Genomic DNA, 25,737 nt, shown 5'->3' with positions numbered 1-25,737 from the left:
TCTTTAGGATTGCAAAACAGCTCCAAAGGATATTAGTGTGCTGGTTGCTCCCAGCATAGCAAATATTTGGTTTGCGATAGAAACCAAATATACAGGATTAGGCCAAGTAAGATTCCATCTGGGTAGAAATTCACCTAGATTTATGCTGGCCTCATCGGATATCAGCCAGATAAGAGAATACTTCTCAAACATAGCCCTGTCCTGATCTGTCCTTTAAAGGAGGAAAAAGTTGCTATTTTCAGCACATAATACAAGGCCTATGTCCACATTATAGATTTAAAGAACTAGTATACCAGTTTAAAGAGTCATGGCTTTCTCCCCAAATAAATCTGGGGAATAGTCATTTGTTTAGGGTGCTGAGATTTGATAGGAGCCGCCTATTCTTCTCACAGAGTTACAATTTCCAAGGTTCCCTGGAGACAGGGATTGATGGCTAAACCACACTGGGAACTATAGCTCTGTGAGTGGAACTGGGATCTCCGAACAGCTCTCAGCAGCCTTTAGCAAGCTATGATTATCCCATGATTCTTGGGAGGAAGCTATGACTGTTGAAAGTGGTGTGATGCAGCTTTTAATGTATGATGGCCTAAGGCTCAAGCTACACTTTATGTTGACAGCCATATATGAAAGTAGATGGGACGATTTTAGAGCATAAGGAGTGAATTGGTGGGGGTTGCTAAACCGTCCTCTCCCACCTTCCACAACTTAAGGCCTAGGACCCTTGTACCTACGGGACTGTCTCTCCTGGTATGTCCCACGGAGGAACTTACGGTCTGCAAATAACAACACCCTGAAGATTCCGGGCCCCAGGAAGATTAAACTAGCCTTGACCAGAGCCAGGGCTTTTTCGGCCATGGCCCCGGCCTGGTGGAATGCTCTCTCACAAGAGACCAAGGCCCTGCAAGATTTGACATCCTTCTACAGGGCCTGCAAGATGGAGCTGTTCTGCCAGGCCTTTGGTCAGGGTTCAGTCTGACTCATTTTCTCTTTGTATAAAAACAAGTATGAAGGAGGTTTCCCAGCCCGCTCACAGGTCCTTATAATATCAGTGGAAACAGTTGGTCATGGCGAGTATTAACCACTTTCAATTTCAACCTGAGGCTTGTCATTTGTCCAGTTTTAACTTTAATTTTAATTCATTTGAATTAATTTTGGGATGCATTTTACTCGATCGATTGCTTATTTTTATGCATATTATATTATTTATATGATGTTAGCCGCTCTTCTGGCCTGGGAGGGTGGGGTACAAATAAATTATATCCTCCTCCTCATCATCATTCAATTTCATGAAATTTCCCTTCTAGTGGATTCTGAGCCTAGAAAAGGTCCAGACATGGAGAAAAGCAGACCTCCCAACACTTAGTCACTGCTGCTTACTGAGGAGGATATGGAGGGGCAAGGTGGTGGTGGGAGATCAGTGCAGTGCAAATGCATCATCAGCAGCACTGGATTGGCACCGCTGGTGCATTTGCACCACCTTGACTTCCCTGACGCCTTGCCCCCCCCCCCCAGTAAACAGCAGCAACTCAGCTGTGAGGAGGTCAGCTGAGTGCTGTCGCCACACCACTCCATCCACTACTGGGTTAACCTCCTCCTTCATCCCCTAGTGCTGTGATTCTGATATGAATTCCCTCCTCCCCATCCCCAAGTCTGCTATTAAAACTAGTTTGGCTCTCATTGCATCATAAGTTCACTTCCACTTAATGTAAGCAATTAGATTTCAAGTGGCATTATTAATGAGGTGCAGACATTGATTTGCACCTACCCCCTATATGAGTGAGATAAACCACAGGCATTAACAGAAACCAGCTGGTAGCCACATTACTTTGCTATGACTTAATGTGCTTCTGTAATGATATTTTCCTTCTCCATCAACATTTTCCTGTGCCTTCATCTGTATATGTTTATGGGAAAGCAAGAAAAGTGTTGACATAGGATGAAAAGGCAGTTTGGGATCTGCTGTACATGGAAAAATAATAAATATTGTTTCTTAACACTCTCTTTTGAAAATGGTGACAGTTTAGTTTTTAAAATACAACTTACGGCATTAATCCAAGATTGTTGGTAGGGGGGAAATACCAGAAATCAGAAAATTATTACATTCATTTAATTCACATTCTGACCAGTATAAGCAACCTGTGGCTTAGTAGAAGCTTATACATTTTCATTACGATTTAGAGCAGGAGGGGAAATTTTATCTAGGGGTGATTTTAACGTGCAAGTCCCAAGTCATGTTAGTCACCAGTGAACTTCAGGGATCTTGGCAGGAAGATAAGGAAGATAATTTTTTTCATTGGTATTGCCCCCGCCAAGCAAATTCACACATGAAAAGAGGCTTTGTAGGTTTCCAAGGTCCTGACTTCACATTGTTTTCAGGTGGGGAGTTTTCCCCCAACCTTTGAATGACACAGTCCTTTTTTCAATTGGTGTTTCCAACTCATAGGGATACAGATATGTCAACCCACCCCCTCAGATGAAAAAGAAAACCAACAAGTTAAAGAGAAGGGGGTTTGGAATTCCTTAATTACACTATGCCACAACTGTTAACAACTACAGTGGTACCTCTGGTTACATACTTAATTCGTTCCAGAGGTCTGTTTTTAACCTGAAACTGTTCTTAACCTGAAGTACCACTTTAGCTAATGGGGCCTCCTGCTGCCGCTGCACCGCTGCTGCACGATTTCTGTTCTCATCCTGAAGCAAAGTTCTTAACCTGAGGTAATATTTCTGGGTTAGCGGAGTCTGTAACCTGAAGCGTATGTAACCCGAGGTACCACAGTATTTTGTTGCTGTGCTTTGCTCAAGCATCATGAACACGCTTTGGAATGTTCTCTCACCTTAAGGACTTCTGGGAGGGAAAACACAGTGTAGGAATGTAAAAGTAGCTTGTTTTCAACCACTCATAGCTGTCTGCTTCTCTTCTTCACTGTGCTTCAGGGCAGACATTGGCTTTGTAGTACAAAGTGTGCCAGCCAGGACTACTGAAAGGACACGCGGTTCCCAGAAACACACATGAATGTCGTCTGTCCCCTCAGTTTGGCTGCTGACCTCCAGAGTTGTTAGCATCTTGTCTGACACAGACCTGCACCTAGCACCTGCCCCTTCAGTTTGCCAGCCACTGACTTGCACACTTCAGTTCTGGTCATCTTCTAGGGGTGGAGGAGAAATGCAATTCAGTACACATTTGAAGTCGAATCTATCAAATTCGCACTTTCCAAAACAATATACTTACTCAAAACACAGCTAATCTTTGATAGTCACACTTAATTTTGCAGTGTGGCTCTCCAACTGACATTTACAAAAATGCATATATTTTGGGAAGAGTGCAAATACTACTACTACTACTACTACTAATAATAATAATAATGGAGACAATAGTGAATATGACATACAAACGTGCATTATAGTAAGGAAAATTGCTTGCTGAAATTTACCCTCTCAGATGAAAAAGAAAAGGACTAATAGTCAAAACTGCATCTAAAATTGTGTTTATTACAACTTCACACTAAAATTCTGATTAATTTTCATAAGGATTTTTTAAAAAATTAAAAGTAAAGAAGGTGTTTTCTTTTCTTATTCAAGATAAGCAAATGTTATGAATTGCTCAATATATTGCTCCATAGTTCTGCGCCCAGGCTGCATTTTATATCCATATGCACTTGAGCCCCAATGCATCCACCCCACCCCCCGCAGTCTGAGATTAGGGATATAAAAAGGGGGAAAAATAGCAACCATTTCTGGTAAATAGGAGGCATGAAATAGCACGTGGGATTGATACATAGGGGAATGTTCCTGTCTTTCACTCATTTTTTAAAAGAAAAGCCAAGTCCAGGGTGTCTTCAGTTGGCCAGCTGCTTGCAGGCTGGAGAACGGCCTGTTGTTGTCAGGCACGTTTCCATAGATCTTCAGTTTTATTGCTCTGCTGGGGCTACCTGGATGTGGGAAATTGGAATAAATACTCAAAGAGGATGTCTTTAGCTGGTATTTTCAGCCAAATTGATATGAGTCCAAGATTTAATACTTCCTCGCTTTCCACTAACCACATGTTATTGCGAATAACATGTTTTCAGGAAATTGGAAACCACTACAAATGCCGCACACTTTGAACTGGAACATCACCTCTTAATGTGGGAATCAAAAGGCACCTGAAGCCTCATTATGTCCCGTTTTCATCACAAGAGTGAGCTCCATTTATCAAACAGGAAAACTGAAGTGCGGAAAGGATACATTGTTCTGTGTTAATACTGTCAGTTGTGGAGTGCTGTCACAGGACTCCCACCCAGTGCCTTGGCTACAGCCTAGCTGCAAGGGCGCCTTTATTCCTTTAGAATTTACTACTTGATCATATATATATATATATATATATATATATATATATATATATTCTTAATTTGAAAGCACATTCTTATTGGAAAGCCACATCCTTAACTTCAAACATGTAATAATTGTTAGAGAATGACTTAATAGGAAGTACAACCACTGATGTGATATGAGAAGAAATCTTGAATAGTTGGAGCCCTGGGGTGCAGTTGGTGGGAGCTGCAGGGCACCTATGCTTAAAGGCTGTGTTTTTTAGTGGGCTTTATAGAAGGTGAAAGACTCTGAGGTTCATTATCAAGGCTTGAAAAAGGCTCGCATATTTATAAATGAGAGCAAAATCCTATGCATGTCTAATCTTATTAATAATAATTAACATTCACAAATAAGTCCCATTATGTTCAAAGCACTTCCTTCCAGGTAAGTGAGTCCAGGGTGGAAGTTTTAGTGCTCCAAGCAAATGGCTTTCGCCCAGTAAATCAGATCATCTACCACCATCCACCCTGAATAGATCAGAGGATCATCAGTGTACACTGTACAAAACAACTCCCAAGTATTTACTCAACAGACCATGGGTATTTATTGACATTATTCATCTTACATAATTATTCCCTGCTTTTTCAGGCAAGCCTTCGCAAAGCAGCATACAATAGCATAACAAAAACCAAGCAACCAAAACCAACCAACCAATAATAGCAGCATTCTAATATGTCACAAATAAATACATACATATTATTTAAGAACATAAGAAGAGCCTGCAGGATCAAGGCAACGGACCAGCACTTTAGTCACACAGTGGCCTTTTGGAAGGCCAGAGGCAGGATCTGAGAACCACAGCTGTACTCTCCCCACCTGTGAATTCAGCCACTGGTATTGAGAGTCATTCTGCCTCTGGTTGTGGGTGTATCATGTGGCACAGCAAGAAAGCCTCGGAGCACATGAGAATCTTTTGTCATCTTCTGAGTATTTATGGTGCCCTATAACAATGCCTAAACATGCCTGCCATGTTTTGAAATTGGTATTTTACATGCCTAGCCCCAGTAGCTTTGTTTGCAACCTCTGTGAACCAAGCACCTATTTATGTAACACCTGCAGGCATTTTAAACAGCTTTACTGTACATATAGTGAGCTGTTCATTCTCTCCCCCCCCTTAAACAAATTTTGTTTTTGTAGAAGGACCTATAACGTCTCTGAACATAAAAGTATGCTCATAACCCAAGAGTAAGCTTCGATTAGCTTGTTCCAGATGTGGGGAGAGGGAAAAAGCTGTTAGAAATCTCCAGATCTTAATATTTAATAAGTATGCTCAGTGGCTAAAGAAAGGAGAATAGAGAGTCATGGCAAGAGTAACTGAAATTAAAGTTGCAGCCATATGCACACTTATGCATACCATATGCAAAAGCCTTGGACGAGGCAAGAATGTGAGACAGATTACCTCACTTTGGAGGTATTTGGACTGCTTCTGAAGCAACTTGGGTCTGAAGTAGTCTGAGGTGATTGAATCTCTCTGGAAGCAGCAGCAGCAGCAATGCTCAAGGCTCCCAAATAAATGGCTTTGAAGCCACCACTACTTGGGACATGGTGTCCCACTGCTCAGTGGGTGGCTAACAGGATTCATCCGCTCACAAGGGGCTACTATGCCTGCAAATTTCAGCCAGTTCTGCCAAACAATTAAAAAGATGCAGGTGTTTGTTGATGTCTCATCTTAGTACAGTGGTACCTCAGGTTACATACGCTTCAGGTTACATACGCTTCAGGTTACAGACTCTGCTAATCCAGAAATAGTGCTTCAGGTTAAGAACTTTGCTTCAGGATGAGAACAGAAATCGGGCTCCAGCGGCGCGGCGGCAGCAGGAGGCCCCATTAGCTAAAGTGGTGCTTCAGGTTAAGAACAGTTTCAGGTTAAGTATGGACTTCTGGAACGAATTAAGTACTTAACCTGAGGTACCACTGTAAGTGGGAATAACAAATGAGAATTCAGAAAACAAGACGAGACTCTATTTCATTTCTAAGGTGAAGCATGAAGTCAGCCCTACTGTTCTAGCCTCCCAGGCAACACACTAACTGAGCCAATGAGACAAGTTCTGAAGTGAACAGACAGATGTTGCACAGCACTGGGTAGTTCTGATGAACTAATTAAGTAGAGCTTTATTTCTGCCATGGCTCTGTTCCAGCATCTCTTTTCTGTGCTCAGCCTTAACCTTGGAACCCATGAAACAGATACAGCTATATGTGTTCGGCATTTCCTTCACTACAAGTCTCCACACAACACAAAGGTCTATCAGATGATGAGTCTTGAGCCCTGGCATATTTCTTCTAGAAATTAAGAACTACTTCTAAGTTAGAATGCATAGGATGCAAAGCTTCAAGTGCCCTTCTTTAGAATTCACTGCAATCTCAGAACCAGCAGGAGACGTTTGTTATGTTCTACTTTTACACTATGTTTTTAAGCCTTCCAGGAGCGAATCCTGATGATGGATTAAACCTTTTACAAAGCAAATACATCTGAGGCCAAACAAGCTGAGCTATCGCTCTCTTGCCAATACTCTCAGATCTCATAGGTAAGGTCTAATTACAATTTACCTGTCTGGAAGCTGTACAGCAGCAGCAACACAATCCAAGACATATTTATTACGATTAAGTCCCATGGTCTCCAATAGGGCTTACTCCCTTGTAAGTGACACTACTCCTATAGTGTTCAACAAAAGGGGGGCTGGAAAGCCAACCCAATGCATTAAGAGACCTGGATATACGGTAATCCCTAAACAGAAAACATGCTCTATAGTGAAATCTACCATACCACTGGGGAGGTCGGGAAAGATGGAGATATTTATACTGTGATCATATTGGAACATAAGATTAAGTCCATCTGGATAAACCATGTCAAAGGCGCTGTCATATGCCAGAGATGAATTTCAAAGCCTGCCACTCTTGGGGCTGTATGCAGTTTAAGAACTTGGAGGTGGTATTTAGAACCAGATGTTTGGGTCGCTTTAAGTCTGACCTTGAAAAATTCTTTTCTAAATCCCCTGTTCAAAAATATACTTCCCAAGAGTCCCTCATGTCCCAAACTTTCCCCTTCACTTTGTCCATTGTCATTTGATACCACAATGGCAGTATCTCCTTTGACATACGTTCCTGACCAAGATCTTGGTGATGGCAATAACCACAATTAGGGTGGAGCTTGTCTTATGCACACTTGCACTTCTCATAGTCCCTATCTCTTGTAACTTATAGACGCAATCAAATTCCTGGTAACTTTTGCATAAGTGTTACCTGGTAAAGAGTTACAGTGGCACCTTCAGTCATCTTATTCATTCATATGGGAGCAAGGAGAATAAAGACGGGCTGCCGATAGTATATTTCTAAAAATGTAACCTAGGCAATGTGACTCATGATCCACACCATGTGTCATTCAATAAACAGTGTCTTTTGAAAATCTTCCCACCATGAATGGGCTGTGAGTGCTCAAAGGAACAAGAAAAATTGTGGTTCTGCCTACAGAGTGAGTGGAAATAGATGCAAAAACCCTCCCCTTTCACCTCCTTGCCCTTGCAGAGAATTGGATCAAATAGTCTGAGGATTGTGAGATTGCTACATCCCTTCTTCAACGATTCAAGGGCCTGATGCAAGGAAAGGTGTGTACTTTGAGAGGGTCTCTCTTGTTTTCTTGCTGCTTACAGCTGCTATTCACAAGTAGTGTTTCACAGGTTGATTTGTTGTCCTCAGATTAAGTTCTTAAAGGAAGCCTACCTACAAAAGGCCTTGAGCATTCACTGAAGTCAAATTACATTCCGCTTTTGTTCCTTGAAACTTCACTCCCTATTGTGTGGAGGGGTGGATAGAAAGTGCAAACACACACACACATACATGCATGCATTTTGTAGTTGCAAAGGAGTAAAACAAAAATGGAACAAACAACCTGTCTCCTAGCAAAGAGTTCTGCATAGATTAGAAGAGAATAATAACCTTTTGTTTTATCTTTTTTTTAAAAAGCCAACAATGCACTTTTGTTTTGCTTAAGAAAGGAATATTTTTAATAGTGTTGGAGCAGAGAAGTAATCATTTAAGTAAAGGGATGGACTAAGTAGAAACAGAAGAATATTTTGGAATTTAGCCATCAGACCAAATACCATGCCTGGTAATGACTGGTTGATGAGGTACATTTAGGGAAGGGTGGGGGGACCCACATGAACTACAAGTAAACAGGGCTTCTAGTTGTCAGGACCTGCAAATCGTGTTTATGCAAGAATAATTGTGCCAAGCCAGTTTGTGATTGCGGGAGGGGGCACGGTAGTCTACACAAATCATGAAATCTATGTAGACGTGGGGAGGCAAAATACATTGATCAGTCTTCAGACCCCAGGAGTTTCTGACTCAGGCTACAATATCTGGTTCCTAATAAACAAAAGGTATGATGCTCAAAGGTCCAAAGGAACAGGAGTCAGGATGGATAAGCATAGAAGAAGTCCTGTGGGGAAAGGCCCCTCCAGACTGGTGTTTTTTTCTGGGGGTCAGTTGTGCAGTAATGCTCAATAGCATGTCATCCAACATTTCTCTGATGAAAATAGGGTTCAAGCATTGAATTTTAGGCTAACTGGGTGCCATCTCTTCAGTGTTTTTTCCCATTCTGGTTTGTTTGGCAGCAGTTGGAGCAGCTGATTGGAAAACAAGCTGCTTCTCCTGACTTTGCAGCGTCACTTAGCCCTGGAGCAGCTGTATATTTAGAGTGAAACTGAAAGGTGCTGGGCTGGATCCATTTGACAAACAACCTGTCTGCCCGCTCAAGGGTGTGGCTATTTACAGTGTCTGCATTACAATTTGCTAATGCAAGTGGGTCAGGTAACTCAAACCACCCTTGGAGAGGACTAGTAAAAGTCTAGCCCTTAAGTAAACACTTCCCTTCCCTGCAGAGCGAGCATCCTTTGTCATGTGGTGTCTCAGTCGCTTCCTGGTATTGCTGTTCCAGTCAAACACTTCTCTTTATCTCCCTCCGATTATCACACTGGCCACTTCATCACCAAGGCTGTTGTTGCTGTAATCTGGAAGGTCAGTAAGTTCTGCTGAACTGGAAACTTACCCTTCTGAAGAAGAAAAAACACTAGTAGTGTTCTTGAAACACTGACCAGTGTCACATTTTAACTGGGATTTAGCAAGGCTCGGGATTTATTCTCAATGCCAAAGCGTAGCCCTGGAACAAATAGAGAACCAATAATCCTTCAGCCTGTTCTAACAGCAAACTTATTCTCTTTCGGCAGCCAAAGCAGCAACACCCGCACAAAAGACGGAGGTGTCAGTAGGCTTGGGGAAACTCCAAGGTTTGCAGAAATGGAAAGTAAAAAATCTTATGGCAAGCCTCAAAATGACCCAATGAGGACGGAGCATGCTCAGGGCTGGCACTGGAATGCCGAGTGAATATTGCAAGGAGATTGATGGACTAATGGTTAGAGTGTTGGACTAGGCCCTGAGAAACCAGGGTTCAAATCCCCACTCAGCTATGAAGCTCACTAGGTGACCTTGGGCCAGTCACCATTTCTCAGCCTTATCCTACCCCACAGGGTTGTCATACGGATGAAATGGCGGGGGGGTGGGGGAGAACCAGGGACAGCACTTTGAGCTCTTTGGAAGAAAAGGTGGCATATTAATGTAATAAATAAATATCCTGGAATGGGGCATGGTTTGCTGGCTGGAAACCTGAACAAAAGTACTTCATACTACAACGTTTTGTGGAAGGTCCCAGTTCCCAATAGAATTGACGAACAGAGCTGTGCTCTGGTATACAAGAACATTTCACAGCAACATAGGAAGTTGCCTCATATTGAGTCACATCCCTGGTCCATCAAGCTCAGTAGTGTTGACAGTGACTACCAGCAGGGTATAAGGCAGGAGGTATTCCCAGTTCTACATGGAGAAGTCAGGGATTGATCCAGGGACCTTTTGCACACAGAACATGCCCACTACCACTGAGCTTCCTCAAGTCTCCCTTCTTTGAATGGGAAAATGCTCTACATGTACAATGAAGAAACCAGTTGAGGAGACAGTGGCTGTGTACACACCATGCATTTAAAGCACACACCCCCAAGAATCCTGGGAAGTGTGGCTTGTTGAAGGTGTACTCGGTGAGGGGTAAACTACAGTTCCCAGCATTCTTTGTGAAGGAGGGATGTGCTTTAAGTGTATGATTTGTGCACAGCCAGTGAGGCAGCTCTGACAGACACTTTGCGTGGTACGTTTTCCTGGGCTGAATCTCACATCTGCAAAAAAAAGAGGAAAACATTTGAACGGATCCCATGTGAATGTGAGTTGATGACAGGCATGGCACAGAATGTACTCTTTGACCATGGACAGACATCAGTTAGCTAGCACTGGCCCTCCAGGAACTGGAAGATTAGAACTGCTAGATTAGAGATAACTAGATTCCTGGAGAACTGCTATCCTGAGGTGACCATAAACCAAACCCTCACAGAACAATGCACATCGGCTGCAGGCAACAGCTTTTGACTGCCTGGCTTCCTTAGCAGAAATTCAGACCACTGAGATGACTTAGCTGAAAGATTCTGCTTGCTTCTACAGTGGTACCTTGGGTTAAGTACTTAATTCGCTCTGGAGGTCCGTTCTTAACCTGAAACTGTTCTTAACCTGAAGCACCACTTTAGCTAATGGGACCTCCTGCTGCCGCCGCGCTGCTGGAGCACAATTTCTGTTCTCATCCTAAAACAAAGTTCTTAACCTAAAGCACTATTTCTGGGTTAGTGGAGTCTGTAACTTGAAGCGTATGTAACCTGAGGTACCACTGTACTTGGATAAGTGATTCCTCCTGAACTCAGTTCTCTGAGGAAGGTTGTATAGCTGACTCAAAGCGGGTTGGGAGTGTAGATGCACTGAGATCTCACCACACAAAGCATGTGCGTCTGTAGGCAGACCAAGAGTGATGTTTCTCTGCCTTGAAAGCAGATCTTTCAGAATACAGCAAAACTTTGTCCAGACCACTTCCAATTCACTTCAGCACATTGGTATTCACTCTGCAAATTCTCTCTTCTTTTCCACCAGAGATCTCTCAAGTGCATAGAGGGGACTAATCTGTTATCTTTTGGGAATGTTTCCAGCTGCTCCGTTCTGCCCACACCGGCTCTGTTTTGTGTTACCTCAGAAACTGAAACTAACGTGACACCAGTATTGAGAAACCAAAACAGGAAGTTAACACAGATTGCCATATATGGGCCACACAGGGTGTGGAGTAACGTTCAGACTAAAAATACAGCGATATGTAGCTGCCTTCTATTTTCAGTTTGGCTCAATTCCTACTTTCTACACTTCGATGGCATTAAATATAATCTCTCATTCTTGGCATTCAGCAAGGAAGCATTTTGTTTCCTCTCATTGAAAACTTGCATAACTGTGGCTACGAAGTTAGTAAAATAATGCATTTTACTTCAGTTTAGATTGGTGCAAGCTTTAGACAGGCACAATGGAAAGGCAACACAAGAAATAAAAGCCTGTCTCATTCCTCGTCCCCTTATTCCTGAAATTTTGCTATCTCTGGTTTGATGCAGGGTTTTGTGAAACCTGAAAGCTTGCATGCAAGTAATCCAGGACTGTGGAACCTGTGGGCCTTGCTGATGGGAGTCCAGCAACATCTTTCATGCTTAACAGAATGTAGTATATTGATACATTTCTTTTTTTCAAAACCAAAAAACCAAATCCAGTTATAAAAACCCTGCCAGGGTTAACTGGGAGTTAACTGGCTATCTCATACTGGCTCAAGCTCTGAAAGTCTGGGGATTGTAAGCTAAGGCTGGTGTCTTACTAGACATGCACCACGCTGAGTAATGATGCTGTGCAATGTCACAGATTGTACTTGCTTACAACTTACTCTACAAGCACCCCCACTTTCCCTTGGCCTCTCAGGCCCAAATCCAGATGGGGATGATGGAGTGCCTGAGACCAGCAAAAATGCCCCATGTTGCCCTGGTCCTGTATTGTCTCACAAACTCTTAAGGATCATCTGCTTCTTCTGGAACTGTAGTTTGTTATGGGAATGGTCAGTCTGTGAGAAGGGAAACTACAATTCCCAGGAATCTTTGTGGGAGGAAACAATATGCTTTAAACGTGCACTGAATGTGCTTTAAATACATGGTGTTGATTGTGGGTCAACAGAACTGGGGGAAACCAGTCCACTGTTGTCCCTGATTATACTTTTTCTTCTTCTCATCAACAGGGAGGCTCCTATATTATTGACTGAGGGGCTACACCCAACTGACAACAAAGACAGAATGCCATTCAGTCATCTTGTACTAACAGCCACTGCTGTCTTGTTTTTCCTTTTCTAACTCCAGCAGTTGTGTCATTAAAAAAATAAAAATAAAATGCTGGCCTCTCAGCTTTCACACAAAGGTATGCCATATTTGCAGAGAGAGTTGCACTATTATGACCTTGCTTCATGTAGGCAGCTTCACCCGCCCACAAATTTTATGTTGCCTTAGTGCATGCCCTAGAAGCTTTGCCCAATGCCTGTGGTCCTTGCAGAACTACAGTCGCTGCCAGGCAGCAGCTGAGCTTCTAGGTGAGGGGCAATGATAGAACTTGCTCATACAAGTGCTGCTGAAACTTTCCTCCCATTTAGTGAGCGGTGTTGCATTTCAGAAAGGAGATAGGTGGGGCTGAGCAGGCTCATTTGTCCAAAAAGCACTTGGCAAAACTGGAGTAGCATATCAACAAACTCTGGGTTTTCCTTCTGCCCCTGTCTTGGGAGGTTTTCTGTGTTTGCAGGACCTGGAGTTGCGGGTCTGTGGTCATTAACTAGAATTGCATGAAGAGAATGGAAGGAGAGGGGGATTAGCAGTTGCCTATTCTAGTATTTTTGGAGGTGAGAGGAAGGGTAGCTTTCAATGCACTGCCTCGTTCTGCTGTTAATCTTCTCCCCATCTCTTCTCTCTGATCCCTCAAGGCTGTTAACCTGGTTGTGAAAGAGATACGCCACTCATGCTTAGAGCAACTATATTTCTGCAACTGAGCCACAGGATTCCAAACAAGTTTTAAGTCCAATTGAGCCTTGGCATAAATTTAACCCTGTTTAGTGAAGTGAAATCATTGATGCTAGAGAAAAGACCTGGTAACTTTAAAAGAAAAATCAGATGGGATTCTAAGCACTAAGTTACATGGGATGCTCAATGTGTCAGTCAAGCTGCAGGAATCTTTATAAAAAGCTCTAAATAGGAGTCATATGGGGGAGTAATTGGGATGGTGACACACCGAAAATAGCGATAAATCTGCTATCAGGATTTACCCATTTTGGTGTTGTGTAGCTATTTACCACGCAACTATCCTTTTCTACTCTGTGTTCAAGAACTCTGAAGCAGGATACTTCCATTCAGAGGGTGATCATAGATGGATTGCACCTCCCTCCCACCTCAAATCCTGGTAAAATGCAAGCTCTTTCTTTTGTCCCATTCCACCCATTATAATGACAAGCATTGTTAAAAATTCATTTTGTTGTTACTGAAGGGCATAAAGAGCTAGGATAATGTGGCATTTTTTCACACATTAAATGAAAAGCATTTGTGCTGTTGTGAATGATGTTAATAGAAGATAGAAAGCTGCATTTATTTATTTATGTTCAGCTGGATTAAAATTGTATGAGAACACGTGTCTTTGGTTTGTAAATATAATTTTAATTTCTCAGTAGCTAATACACACACACACACACACACACCTCTTCCTAGGGTGTAACATATGAATTAGATGGGATTGTATCCAATACAGCATTTGTGCAAGAAGAAAAGACACATTTTAAGTCAAATGTACATTCTTAGCCATTTTAAGACTTGTGCTGCAAACCAGTTCAAGCAAAAAACCAATATTGAGCATTATGTGTCAAACCGTTCTAAAAGGTCACCAAGGGCGAAATGAGGAGTGTGTGTGTGTGTGTGTATAAATAAAACAAACTGAAAGGGAAGGGGGTGATATGTTTGGGGAACCCCTGAAGATGTGCAGAGATACTACGGTAATTGGTCTTCTGAGAACGATCTGTGTGGCTGTTTAAGCTAGGTAGGCTAAGAGAACCAACAGGCAGGAATCAATCACAGAATTGTAAGTCAGAAGGGATCTTGAGGGTCATCTAGTCCAACAGAAGGCATGTGAAAACATGTGAAAACAGACTCCATCCAAGCTGCTAAGTGTGGGAAAAAATGGAAAATTGTTGACAAAGGGCGTGGGGCATGCTGGCCAGCTAAGCTGTTTTTCTGAATTTCAGAGGAAGACAGCAACGCAGATGTTGATGTTAACATCAGGCTCTCCCTTTTGCTTGGGGAAAAAGAGAGAGAGGGAGAGAGAGCTGCGGTGGATGTCCAAGAAAGATACTGCTATCATTATGCCTTTCCAGTTCTATTTAAAGTCCGCGTAGGAGCCAAGAGGAGAAGCTCAGCATAAACACCACCAGATCAGGGTAGTACCAGGTGTCAGCTAGCCCTGCAAAGTCACTGAAATGTCAAGGATTGTTTTTCCTCTCCTCCCTTGCTTTCGTCTGACTGGGAACTGCCAGTGTTTATTTAAAAGATATCCTTCGCATTTGGCAAGGATGCCAGTGGGGCAGACGTTAATGGATTATTATTTGGAGCTGGCAGGCTGCCAAGGAGACAAGGATAGCTTGGGCTTGCTACCCAAAGCCCCTGCCATTAAGCATGAGAAAAAGAGTCCAAGTATTGGAACTGCCGGGCCTTGTGGTTTTCAGAGTTAGCCTGAACACGGCTTTCCAATAAATGCTCTTTGCTCTTATATTAGATCTGACCTACTAAAATTCCGTAGGGGAGAATGGAAAGAGGTTGGGGGGCATTCAGCTACAGCTTCAAGGTCCCAAAGCAATAATGCCCTAGTTTGGCTGGTTAGTCCGTTTGGTTTTCGTCAGCTGCAGCGTCATGCCGGTTAACGGTGCAAGGAATGTCTTTTTCCACAGACAGAGAGGACCCGATCAGATAGCAGCTAAATGAAGTGGAGGTTTCCACACTCGTTTCCGATGGGTCTTTGATGCAACAAGTCTGTAATGCTGAAACCATCTGCTCTGGCTTGTGGAACTTGTCATTCACATGGCATGTCATTCACATGGACATTTTGCATCAGGCAAAGCTAGCAGTTTCACTCATCTTGTGAAAACCTTGACATACAGATCCACAGGCCAGGAAAAATCCTTAGGAAATGAATTTCCATGGGCAATTGTTGAAATGTTTTTGAGATGCTTTCTGGGCACATCTTAAGCCATCTGCCAGAACAGGACGACATGTGCAAACCACACAAAGTCAGCTGGTGTTTTGACCTCAGCAGTTAAATATCTGTATTTGAATTCAGCCTGGAACTACTGGATCCGGCCACTTGACTCAATGGCACAGGCAGATAATCAAAACATTGGGAAAACTAGAAATTGAGGCATATATATATCACACGTTTACATGAAACTACAAACAGTTCTGTTAATTGTATGAGTTAAACCATCACAAGGCTGCCTCTGCCAACCTGGTGCTATCCACATATTTTTGAACTACCGCTCCCTGTGGTTGATGGAAGTTGTACTCCAAAATATCTGCTGTACTCAAAGACCATAATTCCAAGCCATAATGACCTGGAGGAGAAAGAACAAGTTTCTGTTCTGGCAGAATCAGTCAGTCACTGGGGTCCTCCAAACAGGTTTGGGTTATATAATACCCTATGTCCCATGATCGCTGCTATTTCGACAATGCCCGGTTAGTGCAGGTCCGTGGCACTCCATTCTTCACAGGAACCGTCACAGACAAGTAGCAATGGCTTCAGGGCTTCTTGTTGAGAGGCAGGTGGATCATTCAGCTTCCCAGCATGTTTAGGATTTGCTGGAGCTTCCCTGCCTAAGCTGGTGCAAGGTGAGGAGTTGTCATCAGCTCACAGTGGTCATAGATTGCCCTGTATATGATTTGGAATAAGTTGTTTGGAAACTAAGTTATTCTATAAAAATCATTCCAGGAACAGCCTGTGATTTTGTAGGCCAAATAGACACACTGGGGCATATTTTGATTACCAAACAACGACAGCAACAACTTAAAAAAACAACAATTTTGAGGGGCCTTTTTAAAAAAATAAATAAATCTGGGTCTCTCAAGCTTGCTTTTTAAAAAACAAACAAACAAACAAACAAACAAACAAACAAACAAACCCTTTCTGTTCTTTATATTGGAACTGTTTATTATTTCTTCCACGGAGCAGGGGGAGCCATCTGTACATGTCCTGAAGTATTATATAAATATATATATTTACACAGACCTCCGTTCTGATGACCCTGAAAACAGGTTGCACATTAGCACACGAAACCCATTGCAGCTTCAAAGAAATTCTGTCACATTCCACCAATGCTCTTAGGCAAAGGAATCCTACTAGCAACTCCAGGAGTTAATTTGCTACTGTCAAAAATGATGGGGCAAATGCAAAGTAGTGTCTTGTGTCCTGGATATTTTTAGATCAATATTGTTTACTATTTTGCTTCTGTTCTACAAAGTCTTCTCTTTCATACACACACACACACAGAGAGAGAGAGCGAGAGCGCAAAACAAAAAAACAAAACCCTGCATTCCACAGTTGCAACATCTATGTTCTTTGAGAGTCAACCTTCCTTCTAGTCCATCAGGATGTGTACGCTATAATTAAGGTGCTGAGAAAGACCATTTAGCAAAAGCCAGTAGCTGCAACACAGTAACATTTACTGCTGTGATTGAAAGCATCGGAAGGTTGGGTGGAATTTTACTATGTAGTAGTTTTATCTGCTCAGCACTGGCAAAGGAGAAGAAGAGAAATGAAACCTTAGGCAGAGATTTGTCACTAATGAAACAGATAAAGCAAACAGTTTTACACTTGTTTTCAATGCAGGCAAATAACTATTAGCCCTAGCAGATGAGATATTTTGTGCTGGAAGGTTATTAAGGATTCATTTATTTTACCTGAAGTTCAATTATTTCGTTTTCATTCTTCAGTATTATTGGACCTATAGAATACTACCGTGCCTGGCTGTGGTTTAGTGGGCTCTTCCTCTCTAAGAGATGTGTTTATTTGTTAATTTATTATACTTATCTTCCACCTTGTAGCATTGAGAGGCTCTTGAAGTGGCTTACGCAACATTATGAAAAGTAAGAAACACTGTGACTCACTTCTAGTAAAGGGACAGCAATTGCACGGCGTGCATATGGAACCAGGATCATTCAGGCAGCATTTTCAGCAAAAGGTGGATCATTCAGCTTCCCAGCATGTTTAGGATGGCACTTGGCTTAGCTCATGATGGAGGCAAGTCTTCCTTGCTAGTAGCAGCCAGACAACAGCTCCCTCTGAGGCAAGGGACTGGGGCGGAGCAGCTGGATCTTGATGGAAGCAGTCTCCTCTTGCAAATGCCAAACATCAGCTCCCACTGAAGTCAAATTTAACCATGCTCGCCAAATGGCGGCCCAGCTAGGGCTCAATCCAAAAGCCTATCTATTTTGCCAGAGGTCTCGGAAGGTGTGAAATAAAATGGTCATGTGCAGAGTGCCTATTCCGCTCCGCTGAGTCATTAGCCAGCTCCCATACACCCATAATTAGGGGTTCCCTCAAAAGCCGATTGTCAATTGGCTCAGTCAGGTAGTACTGAGCTTACTTCCAGTTTCCAACCCCATGACTTAAGTCTCTTTGGCTAGCTGTCCTTGAGAATGGCAGCATTTCTTTAAAAATCAGCCTTGGCCATTAAGAATGTACCTGACGGCCACATCCCTCAGCAACACGTCTGTTGTTGCAAGACACGTTGTAACCTTGCAGGACACGTTGCTCTCCATAACTTACTCTCCTGCTTGTAGTGGGTGTACCAAGCTTGCTCCCTATAGCCCCAATGGAACCAGTGTTTACTTTTTCATTGCCCTTAACAGCCACTCTTCATTAAGCCTTCTCCCAGGCTATTCCCTTCCTCCTTTCCCCAAAGGTTTGTTGCTGCCCAACTGGATAGCCTCCCACTCTCAACAGCTGTGCCCTTGCCACAAATGCCAGATTGCTGGGGTTGCTGTCCTTTTGATATAATGAGAGAGAGAGAGAGACACCCACAATAATGAAGGGCATGTGTTTCTTTTTATGCTGTTGGTGCAGGAGCCAAGAAGCAATTGCTGCTCACCAGATCTTTGGAATAGTCCTCTTTAAGCTGTCATGGAGTTTTGTTCTTGATTTGGCATTTTGCTCCTTTCCAAGATTTCATAGGCACATGGAGGGAGAAGGGACTTTGTAGGCCATCAAGCCCAACCACCTGTTGTGGGTAGGCGTTTCAGAGCAATGGCATCCCCAAGAAATGGCTGTCCAACTTCTGCTTGAAGATCACCAGTGAGTTCCATCATCAAACTGATATTATTATTATTATTATTATTATTATTATTATTATTATTATTACACCCTATACCCGTTGATCTCAGGGCAGTTCACAACATAAAATCACAATATAAACACCACAAAATACATACCGTAATTAAAACAAAGACAACCCAATAATCCCCCCCCACTTCCACAACACATTTTAAAAGGGCATCGGATGTCAATCAGCCAAAGGCCTGGTTAGCAAGCAATGTTTTCGCCTGGCACCTAAAGGTATATAAAGAATGTGTCAGCTGAACCTCCCTGGGGAGAGTATTCCATAAATGGGGAACCACCACAGAAAAGGCCCATTCTCATGTTGCCACCCTCCAGACCTCTCGTCGAGGAGGCACACAAAGAAGGGCCTCAGATGATGCCCAGAGGGTCAGGGTAGGTTCATATGGAGAGAGGCGATCCTTACCATTAGAAAGTTTCTTCTGATGCTCAGCTGAAATTTACCCCCTTCTAACTTAAGCCCATTAGAGCTGTTTTTTCACCCTGTAGCAGCAGAGAACAAGGTCACATCTACACCACACATGTAAAACGCACAGCTTCCCTCAAAGAATTCTGGGAACTGTAGTTTGTTAAGGGTGCTGGGAATTGTAGCTCTGTAAAGGGTGAACTACAGGTTCCAGAATTCTTTGTGGGAAGCTTTAAAAGTGCTTTAAATGTATGGTGTGGGTATCAGTTTTAGGAAATAAATAAAAATAAATAAAATGATGCCTTTTGTTCACCTGATGATTTTCTTGTTCAATGAAAAGTCTGATTACCAAATCCAAGAAATGAGGCGGGAGGAGCTAGTTAATGAATTATGAAGATGACTGGCAAGTCTTGGCTACATAGCAAGCTGCCTTCAGCTCCATCCAAAGTCCCCCACCCCCTGCAGCTGCAGAAATAGCAGAGCACATGAAAGGTAATATTTTTTGCTATTAGCGAAGAAAGGGAAAAATGTGATCTTTGCTACAGCCTTGGGAATAATTTTCCAAAGCTACATAGAAAAAGCCAAAGTGAATAGTGCTTTTCTTGGCACTGGCCTGACTGCTTAGCTCACATCAATAATTTTAATGCTTTATTTGTGGTTTGGGTTGTAGCAATTGGTGAAAACCTATGGAGAAAAAAAAGTGACAAAATCTACTAAATATCTCCAAAGTTCATGAGTTGCATTTTTTTTGTGTGGGGGGGTGGGAATACTCCATGTTTTTGAGAAGCCTTAGAAACTATACAGGCTCATAAAGTGAAGCCATAAAAGCAGTTTTACTTTACATTTTCAAACATTGCTGAAAAACATTTTATGAGGTTTTAATTAGAGCTTTATGGTTTGAGGAGTTACAATGACAGATTGTCCAATGTTTTTGGAGATGTCTAAATATTGCACAATAGCTCCGCCACCGGCTAAGCACAAAATACAGCAATTTTATTTCTGGAGCGCACATGTGCTGCATTATTTCCTCTCCATTACTAAAGATTGCCCTGGTACAATATGTGCAGCTGATTTTTGTGGTCAGCAGATAAGATTATCTCTCCCCAAAAAACCTTGGAGCACCATTAAACTAATGCTTCAGCTGGCACTTGCAAGTACAAACGGTTATCAAAATATAGTGCAAATGCAGCATTTTAATCTAGATGTTGGCAGAGGTTTGGGCACTGATGCAGAAACTGTGGACGGGAGACAGTGAATGTGAATAGCTACAGTGTAGATTTATGAAAGGAACTTCCTAGCAGTAAGAACACCTGGCCAACGGAACAAGTTGCCTATGGAAGTTGTGGAATCTCTTTCACTGGCACTTTTAAAGGGAAGTCTGGAGAAACAACTGCCAGAAGTGGATTAGTTTAGCAGAGTGGTTTTCAACCATGGGGCCCTGCATCAGTCACTGGAATTCCTCCTGCCACTCCAAGGCCAGAGACCTGGCTGAGTTTCCTCCTAGTTCTCAAGAAATGGCTCTCTCCCTCTGCAGTGTATGTATCATAACACCCGGCAAAGACAGGTCTCTCTTCACTTGCTATAAGGGACTCTGCAAGGAGTTACAGCTCAAAAAATGCATGCTTTCTCCGAAACGATTCAATGGGGCTTACTCCCAAGGAATAGGACAGTGGACTTAATAACTGTCAGGGTTGTCTTTTTCTGCTGTTGAAGCAATAATTTTGAGAAGGTTGCACACTCCTCACAGAACATCATCATCATTATCATTATCATTTAATAGCCTTTCACACACCTGTCTCAAAACAATGTCCAAAATACAATAAAAACAGCAGTTTAAACCGTTTAAAACAACACAGAAAATAACATCAGATAAATTTAAAAACAGAAGTAGAGACCCATTCACCCAGCTGGGAGAGCTTGTTGGAACAGAAATGTCTTCAGTTGTTTCCAGAAAATGCAGGTAGTGGGTGCCTGTCATATTTTTAGCAGGAATGCTGTGCCACAAAAAAAAAGGTCCAGCTCCTATTATTATTGGTACTAATACTACTAGTAGTTTTAGTAGTATTCTGCTCTTCCTTCACAGGGCATAGGGCAGTGCCTCTGCAACAGTGAGAAGCTAGCTGGTGGGTAGGATATTAAAAGCAGACAGCCAGGTTTTTCTTATGTATCTGAGATTAATTGTTGCAACTGAGATGGAAGAACTATGTGCAAATCTATCCATCTCTGCTAAGAGCATAAGCGGCAGGGAGAGATACTATGTTGGTGATTCATGCGTAGCCAATATGATGTCCTCCAGATATTATTGGACTCACATTCCCCTCAGACCCAGCCAGCATGGCCAAGAGTCAGGGATGAAAGTAGCTGCAAGTCAACAACATTTGGTGTGTACCACACTGTCTACCCCTGGTTTATTTCATAATTTCTTCATACTGACTACTGCTAATTGCACTCGACTGCAGAGGATATTAGAGGGAGATCCAACACATGAAAGTAAACATACAGCCCCAAATATAACCCAGTTCAAAAGAAAACATAAAAACCATTTATATTAAAGAACTTGATGAACCACCAAAAGCACAAGCTAACTGAAAAGACTTCACCCGACGGCTGAAAGATAGCAAAGATGATATCCGAACAACATTATTTGTGGTGAGAAGGTTCCACAATAGGGTACAACCTCAGAAAATGCTATTTTCTCCAGTAGCCACTCGTTTAACTTTAAAAACAAGACCATTCAGATAAAGGCCTCTAAATCAGTGTTTCTCAAACTTGGGTCTCCAGCTGTTTTTGGACTACAATTTCCATCATCCATGAGCGCTGGCTTTTCTAGCTAGGGATCATGGGAGTTGTAGTCCAACAACAGCAGGAGACCCAAGTTTGGGAAACACTGCTCTAAATGAAGGTCTCAGCTCAGTGGCAAGTTCCTCTGTACGGTCCTTAAAATTCTTTGGTGCCAGAGGATGTAGGGTTTTATTGGGGGAAACCAACCCTTCAGACTGTCTGGAAATAAAGTGGATGCCAAGGAAGTTATTTACAGTCAGGTGAAACATGCTCATTAAAGCAGGACTAAGTGCACAATCTGGCTGCAAAGTGCTAGAAAGAGTTGAAGTTTCTGAAGACTTTTTGGAGGCAGACCCTTTTATAACACATTACAGTGACCAAGCTGACCTGTTACTAGGGCATGGCTAACTGTAGTGATATCATAATGGCTAGGATCATGTGAGTAATAAAACATAGTTTTATTGGGGCCCTGGATCCAGTTCAGCATCAAAATGAAGAAAAATGCTTCGGCATTCTTTTCCCATTTAAGGAGAGTGCAGCTAAGGTGGCCTGCAGGAGAAGGGACAGATCAGAGGATGCAATTTCAATTTTGACAAAAGCAGCACCTGTTATAGGTTCCAGCCTCCCACCCAGGACTATAAATTTAGACAGATGGGGAGCCTCAGGTAAAAAATACCTGGCAGCGTACAGCAACCCCTCCCTGATGGTATAATAAAGAGACTGATCAGGTTATCGCAGTAAGATTAAAAATAACCTTTGGCCATGACTTTTGAGATGAAAAGAAAACATTGGAAGGCAGCCAGATTGATCACATGGCACCTGAAGTGAAATGGTTTGAGAAACTGCCAGTGCGGAGCAAATCAGCTATGGGGAAAATATGAACTATACAAACATGTTTTATTCTTTACTTTGGGCATTCCAAGAGGTTCGTTCACATTGCCTTGTCAGTTTGGGAAATAGCCGCAGAACAAATAGATTCCCTAGCAATAACAAAGAGTTCTGTAGGGAGGGAGCTCTCCATTTTTAAGCCATGGCATGAGCAGACAACAGCCCCACAAAGCTTCCATTCAATGAACAGGAGTGATCTGATTGACAGCAGTGCTTTCCAAAATATTCTTGTCTGGAATTTTGGTGGAAGGTGTTACATAGTTCCAAATATTTGTTGCTCTGTTTCTGTGGTAACAAGCCACAGTGGGGCGGCTTAATGCTGAGGCTACGTGAATACGCAGGGTTTGGAACATTTTGGTGAGGTTTTGAGCTTTTTTAACTTCTCCATTGGGCTCCTCTTCTACCTATCTTTTTAGTCCTCCTTTCCAATCAAGCTGTAGGTATCTTTTAATATTAAAAGGAAAATGCACCACCCATTACAAATGAAAGCTAGTAAGTAGTAGAATGTCTACGGGTGCATTCCAGTGCCTGACTCTTTGACTAGGACTTCATTCATGAGAATAAACTGTAGTCTTCTCCTCCTCCTCATCATTGTGGAGGTAGCTTCACCACAAATGATAGATTTTGTATGCTTTTCAAACAAGTTATCCCCTGCGTCATACAAAGGAACCATAAGAACATACATGTTCGGAATTACATCCAAGATGGTACCATTCCTATCTCCTGCACACAAGTTTGCTAGAGTGATTATTCTTCAGTGGCACCATCTTGCACAAGGTAAGACCACTCTAAAGCAACTGAACCAAATGCACAGATACAGCACTGTCTCAGAATTACATTCTTGCACCAGCTAGAAGAACAAGTGCGGAGAAAATAGTTGACCAGGTGCTTCTTGGTTGAGTTGCCTAGATTAGATTTTGAAACCCTGTAAAGCTGTTCTGCATGAGGAGCTTCAGATTGGAAGTGACCACCCCTCCAAGGTGCTGGAGTGACTCCATCCATCCAAGCTGTCCAGTCGCTATAAAGGCTTTCTGCTTAGGCTGGAGTTTTACCTGCAATAATAGTATTTCCTTGCTTTCTAGATGTTTCCTGGTTCTGACTGCCTGTCTCTGGCACTGAGGAGAAGCAGTGAGCTGGGCATTTAATCCTTGATAACACAAAGGTTAGACCACAGAGCCTAGGACTTGCCGATCAGAAGGTCGGTGGTTCGAATCCCCACGACGGTGTGAGCTCCCATTCCTCGGTCCCTGCTCCTGCCAACCTAGCAGTTCAAAAGCACGTCAAAGTGCAAGTAGATAAATAGGTACCGCTCCAGTGGGAAGGTAAACGGCGTTTCCGTGTGCTGCTTTGGTTCGCCAGAAGCGGCTTAGTCATGCTGGCCACATGACCTGGAAGCTATACGCCGGCTCCCTCGGCCAATAAAGCGAGATGAGCGCCGCAACCCCAGAGTCGGTCATGACTGGACCTAATGGTCAGGGGTCCCTTTACCTTTTTAAACACAAAATTCAGCATCAGTTTTCATATACACTAGTATTTTCATTTCTTTCTCTTTTGGCTATGCTCTAATGGTGTGCATATGGTGACATACAGTTTTCCTCACTGTACTGTAGGCTCTCTCGTGTGCACCCACACACATAGGTAGCTGCTTCTACCAAATATCTGTGTCGTGAACCATTGCTGTGAGCAGCTCCCCATGGTGATTTTAACCATATCAGCACAACCACTGAATACTCAAGTATCTGGAGATATGCCCTCCCATTTTCAACTCCTCTGTGACTCTCAATAATGCTAATATACTGAAGTGAACTTCTTCTGCCTATTCCATCATTATTTCACAAGTGATCTCACACTTATTCCTGAGTTTCATCTCTCTCCTTCCCCTTCCAGCTTGAGACTGGCCTTTATTTATCATCATCCTGTTGTTCCCAAGCTACTCCCATGTTGCTCACAAACAGGCTCAAAATGTCTTGCAAACTACAAAATCCAATAACAAGAATATATGGAAGGGCTTATTTATTTATGCATTTATTGTTCCATTTTTACCCCACGCTTCATTTTTTAAAATACAGAGCGCTTCACAAACAAAAGCATTAAAATACACCACACACACACAGCTGAAATAACAGCATCCAACAGACGACACCGCCTATTAAATCAGCTGTCTCAAAGGCCTCCTGCCACACCATCACAAAGCTCTCAAGACTTTGAAAGGTTTATCTTAAGCAGGATGTAAGACTGAAATGAAGGAGGTTCCTGATGCACCAGCATAGGCAACGAATTCCATACGGAGGGCGCCCAAGGGTGGGACCACAAGGAGGACCCCCTCCACAGATCTCAAAAGCTGGTGCATGTCAGGAGAGGCATTTCATAAAGTACTTGGGCCCTGAGCTATTTATATCAATAAACCTGGGTCCAAAGCCAATATCAATATCTTTAAGTAGGCTTGGAACTGAACAGGCAGCCAGTGCAGGTCACAGGGAATTGGTGCCGCATGATTTTGACTTAATACACCACAGAGTTGCTGAGGTGCCCGCAGCCTCTGAACCATCTTCAGACGCAGGCTTCCATAGAGTACTTTGCAGTAAGAATGCCAGCACATGGATCACTGTGGCAGATCTATCCTAGTTCAGAATGGCTGCAGCTGGCAACCCAGCCATGGTGGGAGCAAGTCCCCTTCAGCCTCATGGGCAGGACTCTGAGGAGACACTGCCCTGCTTGTCAGGTGGTGTGGAGCCTGTTTATTTCGAGCAAAGGAGGTGTTAAGGCAAAGGGAGCCAGATGACTAAACTTTGAATTCCCAGACAAAAGGTGTATTTAGTAGACCTCTCATTTAATTATGAAGGGTCAAACAACTTTCTAATTTACGACTTGGTTCATGCTTAAACAAACACCAAAAATGGAACACTGAAACTAAACAAATTGAGCGATTTGGTGAAACATGTGAAGAGTTTTGAGCA

The 25,737-nt window shown here is 42.7% G+C and overlaps 1 long non-coding RNA gene across 1 annotated transcript in view; it reads left to right on the top strand.

Moving 5' to 3' along the window:
• The window catches only part of LOC310764993, a 28,542-nt gene extending 14,636 nt beyond the window's left edge, over positions 1-13,906 (top strand). The window contains exons 2-3 of the long non-coding RNA XR_014549400.1: positions 7,876-7,955; positions 12,536-13,906. This is a non-coding gene — a long non-coding RNA (uncharacterized lncRNA). The remainder of the gene's footprint in view (positions 1-7,875; positions 7,956-12,535) is intronic.
• Positions 13,907-25,737: the final 11,831 nt, after the last annotated feature.

Source organism: Podarcis filfolensis (genome assembly GCF_964270895.1).
Source record: "Podarcis filfolensis genome assembly, chromosome: 6".
In the NCBI taxonomy this organism is placed as follows: domain Eukaryota; kingdom Metazoa; phylum Chordata; class Lepidosauria; order Squamata; family Lacertidae; genus Podarcis; species Podarcis filfolensis.
The sequence above is the reverse complement of the archived record's forward strand: the minus strand, read 5'-3'. Positions and strand labels throughout refer to the sequence as shown.